General features: G+C 44.5%; 1 long non-coding RNA gene across 1 annotated transcript; it reads right to left on the bottom strand.

Moving 5' to 3' along the window:
• Positions 1-526: 526 nt before the first annotated feature.
• On the bottom strand, positions 527-12,954 carry LOC310836858. Its single transcript, XR_014560274.1, has 3 exons — positions 12,672-12,954; positions 10,742-10,855; positions 527-1,127 (listed from the first exon to the last, which is right to left on the bottom strand). It is a non-coding gene; the product is annotated as an uncharacterized lncRNA (long non-coding RNA).
• Between the last annotated feature and the right edge of the window lie 801 nt (positions 12,955-13,755).

Here is a 13,755-nt window from a genome sequence, read left to right as displayed (position 1 = left end):
GCTCAGCCCGGCTTCCTGGTATGCGCTCCCACACGCCAGCGAACAGCCAAGCTAAAAATACTGACGTGTGGAAAGCAGGAGGCCAGAGTGGCTGTTTTCTGCAGCGACTGATGGCTTTGGATTCCCAGCTCTTCCCAGCGAAACCAGATGGTTAGCTTCAGGAAAGGAAAAAAGCCTGGAAGAGGGGGGTGGGAGAGAAGGGAGCTTGCAAAAACCATGAAGGGATGCTTCATTGTTTATTTTATAAAAATTATACATGATTGTAAAAAACAGAACCTCAACGTGGTTTACAAAAAGAATAAAACAATGAAATTACAGTGGTACTTCAGGTTACATATGCTTCAGGTTACAGACTCCGCTAACCCAGAAATAGTACCTCGGGTTAAGAACTTTGCTTCAGTATGAGAACAGAAATTGCATGGCGGCGGCGTGGCAACAGTGGGAGGCCCCATTAGCTAAAGTGTTGCTTCAGGTTAAGAACAGACCTCTAGAATGAATTAAGTACTTAACCCGAGGTACCACTGAATCGGTAAAAAACCAAACATGCAAAAGATAAAATCAGCAATAAACTAAAAACAGATTAAGATATACACCAACATTCTACATGTCTGGACAGGATTGTCTAATCAGAATTGCTTTTAAGCGGGTACCAAAAAGAGTACAGTGAAGGCACCTTCCTGATGTCAAGAGGCAGGGAATTCCAAAGTGTAGGTGCTGCCACACTAAATGACCAATTTCTTACAAATACAGATCAGGAACCATGTGTCCAATCAGGGTGAAACGACAGGGGTCTCTTGAGGTAACATGAAAAGGGGGTCCCACAAGCAGCTGACTCTTGACATCCAGGTGTTGGATCCAGCCATGTTGTTCTGGTCAAAGCACATGCTGCTGGTGGGAGGGCCAGATGAAAAAAATGGGTGGAGCAATGAATGTAAATTTGATGGGGTCTGCACAGATATGAGGAATCCTGTGTCTTGTCAACTAAAGTCTAGTGTCCAGATCAAGTGATGTCCTGGTACCACTCTATCCTGCCTTGGTTAGACCACACCTGGAGTCCTGTGTCCAGTTCTTGGGGTCTGGTAACCAAGCACCATGAGGAACGGTTGAGGGAACTGGGTTTGTTTAGCCTGGAAAAGAGGAGACTTATATGAGATATGATGGCCATCTTCAAATATCTAAAGGGTTGTCATATGGAAGATGGGCCAAATTTGATTTTTCTTGCTCTGCAAGGTAGGATCCAAGCCAGTGGCAGCAAGTTACAAGAAAAGAGATTCTGACATTAGGAGTTCTTTAGCTGTGATACCTGCATTGAAGATGGTTGGAGTAGATGACCTTTGGTTGTGCCAACTTTACAATTCTATTATTGCTAAACCATACTGGGAAATGTTAATCTGTGAGGGGAATAGGAGTCTCCTAAGAACTCTCAGCGTACTAAATCTCCCAGAATTCTTTGGGGAAAGCCATGACTGTGGGATCATAGATTTGGATGGGAAAAGATTCCCCATTCTGCCTTTTATTATTCCTCCTTCCTCCACCACCCAGCCAAAGAACCTCACCAGTTGGGGAAGTGGAAAGCATGAAACAATACCAGGGGCCAGAAGCTTCAGAAGAGGGAGAAGCACAGCGAGTTGGCAGTGAGGACTAGGAGCTTGAAACCAAAGCATGAGAGTGGCAATTAAGAATTGTGGAGACTTAAGGAGGTGGATGATGAGCTCATCTTTTTTTTTTTTTTTCCTTCTGTATACGTGAGTCGACTCCTCCACACTCTTCGTGCCTAAACTGGGGTTTCTGAATTGGCCACATGCCTCACAAACAATGTACAAGGATGCCAGAGGGCAGCTCTGGGAGGAACGGAGGCAGGGCTGAGCCAGCATAGGCCCTGAGAACGCTTTGAGCCCAAAGAACTCTCTCTGAATCTCTTGATCTCCAGCTAGGCACTCAACAGCTAGGCAGCGTGTTCAGGAGGCGGTTGTCATGGCAACCCCTGGCACTCATTTCCCCCCATCTCAGATGCAAATGAATTACAATTTTATTAGTGTGTCGAATTTCAAGGAGGAGGGAGCATTGGATTTGGCGGGGGGGGGGAGAGCTTCGGAAGGGGCACTTTTTTAGATTCATTTGCAGGAGAATGCGCGCCTGTGTGTTTATAGGGGAGAAGCGTTATAAGGTTCCCATGTACAATTAAGGTAAACCAAAACAAATGCAAATCCAGACGCTTCATCCAGAAAGTGCAGAGTGCTGAGAATTTCTAACTCTTCATGCTCGCAGATGGGGTCAAAACAAACTCTGCACATGCTCAGAGGTGCTGTTCTTCCTCCAACCTACCTTTGCAAAAATAATAACAATAATGCACCCACGTGATGCAGACCTGGTAACAGTACAGACAAATGGAGCCACTCAAGTGCATTCGAGAGGAGAATTTCTGAGTGGATACTACTAAGAGCAGACCTATTGAAATTAATGAACCAATCTTAGACCTCTCCATTAACTCAGAGCAGGACTCAGCTGAATGCAACTGTCTGTTGCTACTCCCACAGTATAGGGGAGTATATATTGGAATAGCCCTACAGCAGCACTGAGAAATCTGAGACCCAGGGACCAGATGTGGCCCTCCAGCCCTCCCTATGTGGCCCTTGGAACTCTACCAGGCCACACACCCTGTCCCCAGGCCACACCCCTCACCAGTTCTGCTCCACACCCTCCTTGAGTGTTTATGGCCAAGCTGGAACATGCCCATGAGCTTTGATCATGTCTCTTGTTTTCCTGGATGGAGGCGACAGAGGGGCATGTATAGAAACTAGTACAAAAGCAAAATTTACATTAATTGCTTCTTACACTTTTGCCCCTGGCTCCATCCACTACTGGCATGTGTGGCCCCCAAAAGCTGTGTAGATGGGATTGCAGCACTCAGGCTGAAATAGGCTCTCCAGCCCTAGAGTAGAAACACCTGACTTTTGCATAGCTGGAGTTACACCCATTCCCCCACCCACCCACTTTTTCCTCTGCCCCCGCCCACCACTTGCATGTGGCTCCTAGAAGGTTGCAGAAAAGGGAATACAGCCCTCAGCCAACCCATGCCATGCCATGCATTCAGCATCCGTTACTCTGCCTATTGTTGCATCTGGCCCTGCCTAGCCCTGGCATGTGGTCCCTGCAAAGTTCCCTATGGGGGAATGTGTCCCTTGTGATGAAAACATTTTCCTCAGTCAGAGACCTCAATCCTTGCTCATGGGCCTGAACACTGCAGTCTTTCCTCATAGGGTAGTTGATCCATCCCCATCTGATCATTTCAAATACAGCTATTGAAATTCTCCTGGCTCCTGCTTCTTTGGATGTTTTCAAGTTCAAGTGCTAGGAGAGGAGAAAACTTTTCTCCATACAGTGGTACCTCAGGTTACAGACGCTTCAGGTTACAGACGCTTCAGGTTACAGACTCCACTAACCTGGAAGTAGTACCTCGGGTTAAGAACTTTGCTTCAGGATGAGAACAGAAATTAGGCAGCGGTGGCATGGCGGCAGTGGGAGGCCCCATTAGCTAAAGTGGTATCTCAGGTTAAGAACAGTTTCAGGTTAAGAACGGACCTCCAGAACAAATTAAGTTCTTAATCCAAGGTACCACTGTACCATCATTTTATTCCACCACTTTTCCTCAACTTTTCTGAACTAAACAAGAGGTTTCAGGGGCAGGAAGGAGACTTGGAAAAGAGCCCTCCCCTTGCCCCAGACCATCATTTCATCCTCCCTTTCTTGACATGTCAGGACATCTGTTCGTGGCTTCCCTCCACACACCCTGCTTTCGCCTCTGGCTGCCTCCTTCCCTTGTTGTGAGAGTGAGTCAGATTTTCCGAGATATGGAGGCTGCTGCAGCTGCAAACTTTGCTCTCTATGCGAGTCATGAAAAAGTGTGACCAGGGCAGGGGTTGGCTGTGGGATGCTTCTGGGCTGACTCACACACGCAAACACAGCCTGTAAAAATAACCTGGCTGATAGATCAAGCCACCAAAGGCTCACCAAGTACAGTCTCCAGTCTTCACAATGTCCAACCAGTTGCCCAAAAGGGTTGCCCCAAAGCAGGATCAGAGTGCACCCTCCCCACTTGCAATTCCCAGCAACTGGTATTCAGAAGGATACTGCCTCCAACAGTGGAGGTAGAACATAAATTGAGCCCTGCTGGATTAGGCCAAAGGGGACCCATCTAGTCCAGTATCCAGTTCTCATGGTGGCCAGCCAGACTCCCTCCACTGTTGGAGGCAGGATGTCTCTGAATACCAGTAGCTGGGAATCACAGGTAAAGAGACTTGCTGCTGCACTCAGGTCTTCCTATAACAGGCATCTGCTTGGCCCTTGTGGGACCAGAGTGCTGGACTACATGGGCCCCCTTTGGCCTGATCCAGAAGCAAGGCCTGTTTGTCTGGAGGTCTATGGCAACAGTAGAATCTCCATGCTCAGGAGCAGTCTACCTCTGAATACCAGTTGTTGGGAAACCCAAGAGTGGAGAGTTGCTGTTGCACTCAGGTCCTGCTAGTGGGCTTCACATAATTAACATCTTGTTGGACACTATGAGAGCAGGATACTGGACTTGATGAACCCTTTGGCCTCATCCAAGAGCCATGCTTTTCTTACATGCTAATGTTTACTTAGGACTAGATGTGGGTAAGATTACAGCTACAGTGTGATTTCAAGCGGACTGCGGCAGAAACTCAGGACTAACAGAGCCTTACCAAGAACAGTGACATATTTGCAGCGGAACAGCCAGAGACACTGTGCATGATGCACCCACCACTAGCATCTGCAGTGTGCATTCAGAAACACTCCCACCTGTCAACACGCTTTCATGAGAGGCTCTGCAACACACTGAAAGAAATAAGCTCCCACTGTAGATTAGGCCTCCTGGGGGGCACACACGGGACCCCTGGAACTTGCTGGAAATGCGGGTCCCTGCAGGGTTTCCTAAAGAGCCTTGTTCATGGGAGTCTGGGGGTAATTATATGCCAGGGGAGTGTGAGATCCAAACCCTTCCTGACCTGAGGCTGCAGAGTTCCATGGATCGATGGCAAAGAGGCTCTTTTATTTTCCTTCGGTGTTTCGCTGACGGATGGAAAAATCAATGCCCCACAGAAGAGAGAGGAGGGGGAAGGGGAGAAGGGGAGGGGAGAAGGAGGAAAAGTCAGGTGGGGGTGAAGAAAAAGAAAGAAGGCAAGGAAGACTGGGTTGAGAGAAGACGCTGCCACTGGGTTGGGCTGTCTTCAACTGGTCAGTTTCAAACTTGTATAGCCATTTAGTTGGCTAAATGGTGATAATTTTAGGGTTTCTTATTGGTGTTGCTGATTATTAATTTTTCCTCCTGTCCTTCCTCCCACACAGGCAAGAAAGCCATGAATGTTTAAAGTGGTATTGTAGTGCTTTAAATGTATGGTGTGCGTGAAATTAGATAGATAGATAGATAGATAGATAGATAGATAGATAGATAGATAGATAGATAGATGGATAGATGATAGATAGATGCAGGGCATGGTGAAAGTGGATAGAAAAAGGGTTTTCTCCCTCTCTTATCATAACACTGGAACTCACGGATGTCCAAAGAAACTGAATGTTGGAAAGTCAGGACAGATAATAGAAAGTACTTCTTCACACAGTACATAATTAAACTATGGAACTCACTCCCACAGGAGGCAGTGATAGTCACCAATTTGGATGGCTTTAAAAGAGAATTGGACATATTCGTAGAGAAGAAAAGGGTTGCCAATGGCTACTAGCCATGATGGCTATGCTCTGCCTTCATAGTCAGAGGCAGTAATGCTTCTGAATACAGGCTGCTGGAAACTACAGGAGGGCTGATCACTGCTGTTGTGCTCAGGTCCTGTTTGTGGGCTTCCCATAATAGGCATCCAGTCATCCATTGTAAGAGGAACAGGATGCTGGACTAGATGGTCATTGACCTGATCCAGCAGCCGGACTCTTCTTATGTTCTTATGTTAGGTGATTGACAAGTGAGCAGTCCCATCCACCTGTCAAGATTGACCCAAGGGGTGGGGTGGGGGTGGGGAGAAAGGGATCTGGCAAAGGCAAAGAAGAGGAGAATTTGGGTGTCCTCCATAATGAAGGTCTGCTGGGAACATCTAGCCCAAGCACCATCACTATCCCCAAACCAGTATATTAGGAATCAGATGAATATAGAAAGCTGCCTAATACCAAGTCAGACCATTGGTCCATCTAGCTCAGTATTGTCTGCACTGATTGGCAGGCGCTCTCCATGGTTATAAGCAGGGAGTCTTCCCTCAGCCCTGCTTGGAGATGTCATTGGATATTGAATCTGGGACCTTCTGCATGCAAAACAGATGCTTACCATGGAGCTATGTCCTCCAAAATAAAAATAAAGTAAGATTCTAGACCTTATGGTACACAGCTGGAGATAGTCATGCTTCTGAAACCTCAGGAGGGGAGAGTGCTCTTTCACTCATATCTGCTTGTGGGTTTCCTATGATGCACACCTGGCTTGTCACCATGAGAACAGAATGCTGGACTAGATGGGCCTCCTTTCCCCCGATCCATCAGGGCTCTTTTATGTTCTTCACATTGGTCCATCTGGTTCAGTACTGTCTACACTGACTGGCAGCAGCAACTCTCCAGGATTTCAGGTAGGGAAATTCCCAGCCCTACCTGGAGATACCATTGGAGATTGAAGCTGGCGCCTTCTGCATGCAAACCAGAGGCTCTGCCACTGAGCTGCACCCCTCAGGAGGAGCTGGGTGCACTCACCCCAATGGGGGTCCAGTAGCACTATCAGTGCCATCAGCTCTCAAAAATACCTGGAACTGGCTTTGATTCCACCTGCTGACAGAGAGGCAGATTTAATCTTCCTTTGGACGCACAATGTCCTGAGATAGAGCGGAAATGTGCTGCTAATGTTGGCGCCTGGCACCAGCTCTCCAGAGTAATATCTACAGGCCCCAGTCTGACCCTGGCAAGTTGGCCAGGGTGTCAGCTGTCACACTCTGACTTTTTATAGCTCAGGCTGTGCAGACAACAGCTAAAAATAAATCTCAATTTCCAAGGACCCCTGGACCCAGGCTTCGCAAGCAGAGCTCACGACACAAACACAGCCCACACTTTCTGAGCATTTGAAAGAGAAACATTGTGCATAAGAACATAAGAGACTGCTGGGTGAGGTCCATCTAGCCCAGCATCCAGTTGTGGCCAAACAGATGCTCCAATCAGAAACCAGCAAGCAGGATTCAAGTACATAAGCCGTCTCTCCTCTTATGGTTTTCAGCAATTAGCATTCAGAAGCATTGCTGCCTCCAACTGCAGAGGCAGAGCATAGCCCTTAACAGCTTGAAGCCAGCTTACTCGCAAGACTGCCTTACCCCTTATACACCGACTAAACCACACTGATCTGTGGAACTGACCCTGTTATACAGGTGCCACATAACACCCACATTTGTAAGAAATATATATTTTAGTGTGGCAGCACCTACACTCTGAAACTCCCTACCTATTGACATCAAGCAAGCACCTTCACTGTACTCTTTTCGGCACCTGCTAAAAATATTTTTGTTTAGATAAGCCTATCCAGATGTTTAGAATGTTATTGTTTTATTCTCTTTGTTAATTGTTTTGAGGTTTTGTTTCGTTTTTACAATCTAGGAGCATATAAATTTTATGAAATAGACAAACAAATAGAGCCGTCGATATTCCTCTCCTCCATGAATTTGTCTAAAGCCGTCCAGGTTTGTGGCCTTCACAGCCTCCTGAGGGAGCAAATTCCATTGCTTAACTGCACTGCATGAAGAAGGTCATTCTATTGTCTGTCTGAACCTTCTAAAATTCAGCTTCATTGGATTTCCATGAATTTTAATGTTAACACCAGGACATGCCCAATACATTTTGGCACCTGAGACAAACCACAATGTGCCGTGTGCTTCCTAAGAGTGAAGATCTCCATGAGGAATGGGGGAGGGAATCAAATCAACTTTACCCAATGATTAAAGTGGGGATCAAAGGCTGTCATGGGTGGGAAACAGGCCTGCTCTGAATCATTCCCAGTAGGTGCAGAGCCCAGGAAACCCCAGAGGGCAGTCTCTGCCATTTCCTCCCTAGCGGTAGGAGGAGACCAGCAGTGCCTCCTGTTCACAGAGCGTCTGCTGTAGAAGCAGCAGAAAGAGTTGAAACTCCTGGTTTGACACAGAAGGTGTTTTATTCATTCATTCATTCATGAAATTTCTACCCTGCCTTCTTTCCAAAGGAACTGATGGCAGCAAACCTCCAAATATCCAAACAATATAATTAAAAATCAAAATATGAGTGAGGCACAATCTGGTCACAGATGGTTCAATGTGCCCCAAGCCTGAAAGAAGATGGTAAAAGAAAAATACACCCTGACTTACTGTAGTAGTAGTAGTAATGCCGGTCAGTGCAGACAGTACTGAACTGGATGGACCAATATATTACTCAGTATATTGCAGCTTCCTGTGGTCCTGTTTAACTGATCCATTTAGTCAACAACATCAACCCTACCATGTGGATATCCCTTGCAGACGATTGCAGTGGATCCACAGCAGAGATCAGAGAATGAATGACAACTGAGAAGAGTGCAAAGAGAAGACACGCCATAGTGCATGTGCAGCAGCACAACTGGACACCTCCATCTGCCCCAGATGCAAGAAAACATTACCGTACTCTCCTGTATTGGTCTCTACAGCCACATCAGGCACTGAAACGTTCCAAAGGCACACTCCTCCATTGTCTCCCAAGACAGACAGACGCCAACCATTCAAAACTATTAGGACTAGAGCCTTGTTTTCTTTTTAGAAGAAAGGCCATGTCTTAGGGTTACTGAGATGCTTTGCATGTTGATTGTCACTCCTTCAGTCTCCAGATAGGACTGAGAGAGACCACTGCCAGTCAGTGTCGACAGTACTGACCTAGGTGGACCAACAATCTGACTTCATTCAAAGGAACTTTATTTGGAGCTATGAGAATGAAGGTGCATACCTCAGTGGTTGAGAACATGCTGTTCATGCAGAAGATCTAATTCTCAATACCTGGCACCTCCAAATAGGGCTGGAGAAAAGGCCTTAAACTTTGGAGTGCCATTGACCATCAGTGTAGACAATACTGAGATAGAGGGACCAAATGACTCAGCAGAAGACCGTTTTCTGTCCTTCCTGTGCTGCAGAAGATGCTGGTGATCAGCTCTCATCTTGCTTGCTGCTTTTTACTGGCCACCTCCCCTTCACGCATCCCCCCCACCAGCCTACAAAATACAACATCCCCAAGCAACCACTTAGATTGATGGTGCAGTTGAGCCAGGCTGTGTCAGTGGGGAGCAGCCCCTTCCACCCCTGCTGAAATAGCAGAGAACCAGGTACCCTTTTGATAACTCTGCATGGATCCCACCTGACCCTTCATAAGCACCAGGATCTCACAGCCTCAGGCTACAGACTGGAAAGGAGGCTGTCAGAGCACTGATCATCTGTTAGGGGCAGGTGAAAATGAGCCCCCTGGCCATCTTTGCAGTGCCCTCTTGCCCCTACCTCCATTACATGCCAGGGCCATGCCAGGGCTAATTGTTAAAGGACTGTGATTAGAGGAGGTGCTGTCACCCGATTAAAGAAATCCAAAGTTGGCTTGTTGTTTGAGTCAGGCTGCAAGCCTGTGCATGCTTACGCAGGAGGGGGGATGGAGGAGAAACCCAATTCAGTTCACATTTAAAGGAGAACCTACCAACACATGGATCCTTTACAATTCACAGATCTCCTGATTTTGCAAGCAATGTGCACAAAAATGCTTATATTATGGTAAAATGTGGATTAAAATGCATTTGTTTGCTTGTTTATTACAAAATAATTTTTATTGATATGCAAGTAAGCCAAAACTTAAGAAAAGTGATTGATTAATAGGTATAGATAGATGACAGATAGATAGATAGATGATAGATAGATAGATAGATAGATAGATAGATAGATAGATAGATAGATATAGATGATAGATAGATGATAGATGATAGATAGATAGATAGATAGATAGATAGATAGATAGATGATAGATAGATAGATAGATAGATAGATAGATAGATAGATAGATAGATAGATATAGATAGATGATAGATAGAGATAGATATAGATAGATAGATAGATAGATAGATAGATAGATGATAGAGAGATAGAGATAGATGATAGATAGATTATAGATAGATAGATACAGATAGATGATAGATAAATATCCTCAAAGTAAAATAAATAAACACACACACACACACACGTGTGTGTGTGTGTGTGTGTGTGTGTGTGTGTGTGTTATTTACTGCATTTCTATCCCACCTATTTTTCTATGGAGCTCACATTTGGCTTATGTGGTTCTCATCCATTTAATCCCCACAACAACCCTTTGAGGTAAGCTAGGCTAAGAGAGAGGAACTGGCACAAAGTCACCCAGTTTCATGGCTGAGTGAGGATTATAACCCTGTTTTCCCAGATCCTAGTCTGACACTCTAACCACTATACCATTACTGACTAGGAATATAACAAAAAGAGTGGAGGTCATGGAAACATAGGATTGTAGAGTTGGAAGGGATCTGAAGGGTCATCTAATCCAACCCCCTGCAGGGCAGGAATCCAGCCCACAACTGTCTGTGGGTGGGCTTGAAATATTGAAACGAAATAAAGAAGAGAAAAGAAAAAGAAAAAACTTCTGATTCTCCATCTCTATCAGCTTTAAAAATTTAAAACAAAATTCTTACCTCATAATAATACCCAGCTCTTCTAATGTCCATAAACCAGCCGTTTTTCTGGTCTTTGAACCCAGATATCACAAGCTTATTTTCCTTATTGCACAAAAAGTCCATAAGAGGTTTCTAATCATTAATAAATGTCAACAATGATTTTTCTATTATTAACCACATCAGCTTTGCCATCTCAGCCAAATCCATTAATTTCAATAACCATTCTTCCATATTAGGTAATAATAAGTCCTTCCATCTTTGTACATATAACACTCCCGCCACCAAGATCGTATATTGCAGTAATATTCCATATTCTTTTTATAGTTGTATATCCATAAGTCCCAGCAGGAGAAGATCTGAACCACCAAGCTTCTGGTTAACAGCCAGGTACACTGACACAGGTCATAACCCTATTGCACAGCATTCGTATTTGTCACAGGTGCCAACCAACCCCAGATAAATAATTGTGTCCCCCAAATATTTGCAAAATAAGAAACACATATCCAAAACATCCAATGAAGCAGGTGGCAAAGACGATTGTGATTGCTATGCAGTGGTGCAAATCTCTTACACGCCATGCTAATTTTTCTAGAAGAGCAATATTCCAAACAATATACACCAAAGAAGAAACATTGAGGTTTTACATTTTTGCACAACTGATTGTCATGCAGCCGTTTTAAAAAAATATCAGTACATTTGTGGATTTTTAAGAAAAGGTTGTTGGATCACACCATGGTTCTAGTCCAGCATCCTGTTCTCACAGTGGCCAACCAGTCGCCCCAATAGGAAACCAACAAGCAGGAACCGGGTGCAAGAGTCCTCTCTCCTTCTGTGGTTTCCAGCAACAGCATTACAGCCTCTGACCATGGAGGCAGAGCACAGCCATATTGGCAAGTAGCCATTGATTGCCTTCGTCTCTATGAATTTGTCCAGTCCTCTTTAAAGCCTTCTAGACTGGTGGCCATCACTGTCTCTTGTAGGAGTGAGTTCCATTGATTAACTATGTGTTGCATGAAGAAGGAAGAGAGATATTTTAGCACGGCAGCGCTAACACTCTGGAACTCCCTGACAGTTGACATCAGGCAGGTACCTTCGCTCGAGTCCTTTTGGCACCTGCTGAAAACATTTTTTGCTTGTACGAACCTTCCAAAAGTTGACAAATCTGTAGTTTTAGCTTTATCTTTTGATTTGAATTTGATTTTTAAATAAAATAAAACTTGTATTTTACTATAGTTTTGGCGGGGTAGATGTTTAATGTATATTTTATTTTTTAAAAAACAGGAACTTATACTTAAACGTTTTACTTACAGATAAGCAGTATACAAATTTGTTAAATAGATGACTAACTACATCATCCTAGTTATTTAGCTATCTGACAGTGGAACAAACTTCCTTGGACTGGGGTAGACACTGCTTCATTGGAGACCATCTGTCAAGCATTCCTGCATTTCAGGGGGTTGAACTAGATGACCCTTTGTGTCCCTTCCAACTCTACAGCTCCATGAGTATGATTAAAATGCTGGTCAGTATAAACAATGCCAACCATACTAATATTATTATGCCATCACAGATCCAATAAAGGTCATTAAAGTCAGGGTGTTGTTGTTTTGTTGTTGTTGTTGTTGTTGTTTTGGCACCCTGACCTATCCTGGTTTTTTATTATTGATTTCCCTGTTATTATTTGTTTGTATGTTTTTATACTTCTGTTTAACTGATTCTATGTCATATTTTGGATGTCATGCTATTGTTTATCATTTTGATGCTGTATTATCACTTAGAGATCTTTAAATGTTCAGTGGTTTATAAATGCTTTTAAATAAAATAAACTGTTTTCTGAGGGGGGAAAGACTCAGTTTTATTTCAAAGCATTTATAAACCACTGAACATTTAGTGCTATATGGCGCCAGAATTTCGGCTCACTTAGTGTTGAAGGAAGCACAGTTCTTACCTCATAATGTTGCATGAAGGGGGCAGTGGTCTGACAGAAAAGACGAAACCATTGCTTCCTTCAACAGTATAAACTGGATCCAGAGTTGGGCCTGATTTTATAAAACGGGCTTTATAAGACATGGTGTTTCCTGATTGGCTTGGAGAGTCAGATGACCTCAATATGAACACTCAAAAGTCGGCTGACTCTCTTCAAGCTAGAACCGGCAGCCTTGAGGGCACCCTTTTCACAAAGGCAGGGTTATTTTAGTCCAAGAGCTACATGTCCTCATTGTAAACCTTCTAGGGGCCACATACCAAAGTGAGTAGGGGCAAAGTGTGTGGGGGGGGGAGAGCCACTCCCCTCTCACACAAACCTTTTCCTATTTTTAAATAAAAATAATCCTTATGAATCTGAGTTGAATTTAAACTGAAGTTCTAATTAATACCTATAATTAATTCCATTAAATAAATGTCCATAATTAATTCAACTAAACTAAGGCCTCTAATGAATCAAACTGCATTTGTCAGAGGGCTGTTGTGTGGTGGCATTAAAAATTGGCTGGGAGGCCAGATCCTCCTATACCTACTATACTAAGGTCTAGTATCCCTGGTGTCCTGAGAGCCCAAAAAGCTTGTAATGCAGAAAGTGATGCACAGGTGATCAATGGAGCCCCTCGTTCAAGATGCTCCCCACAAGAGAGGAGAACATGGAATGGGCATGAGCGGATGGCTGGTCCATTGTGGATCCTGGTCCAGAAAGGCAAGCTAGATAGGAGGATGTGCAGAAGTATATTCAGTAGGGTACTGGCAAGTGGAGGGTCCCTTGAGTGTCATAGCCATGTCTGCTCACAGCTACAGCCCCCTTCCATAACCCCCTTCCACAATTCTGCAGCCTTCTAAGATGGAAGGTGGAGCAGGCTTGTTTTCTGCTGCTCCATAGGGTAGGAAACATACCAATAGATTCAAATGACTAGAGAGGAGATTCCAACTAAACCCTAGAAAGAACTTTCTGACAATAAGAGCTGTTTGACAGTGAAAAGGACTCCAGAAGGTGGTGGACTCTCCTTCACTGGAGGTTTTTAAGCAGAGGTTGGGTGGCCCTA

This window comes from Podarcis gaigeae (genome assembly GCF_964106915.1).
Source record: "Podarcis gaigeae genome assembly, chromosome: Z".
NCBI classification, from domain to species: Eukaryota; Metazoa; Chordata; class Lepidosauria; order Squamata; family Lacertidae; genus Podarcis; species Podarcis gaigeae.
The sequence above is the reverse complement of the archived record's forward strand: the minus strand, read 5'-3'. Positions and strand labels throughout refer to the sequence as shown.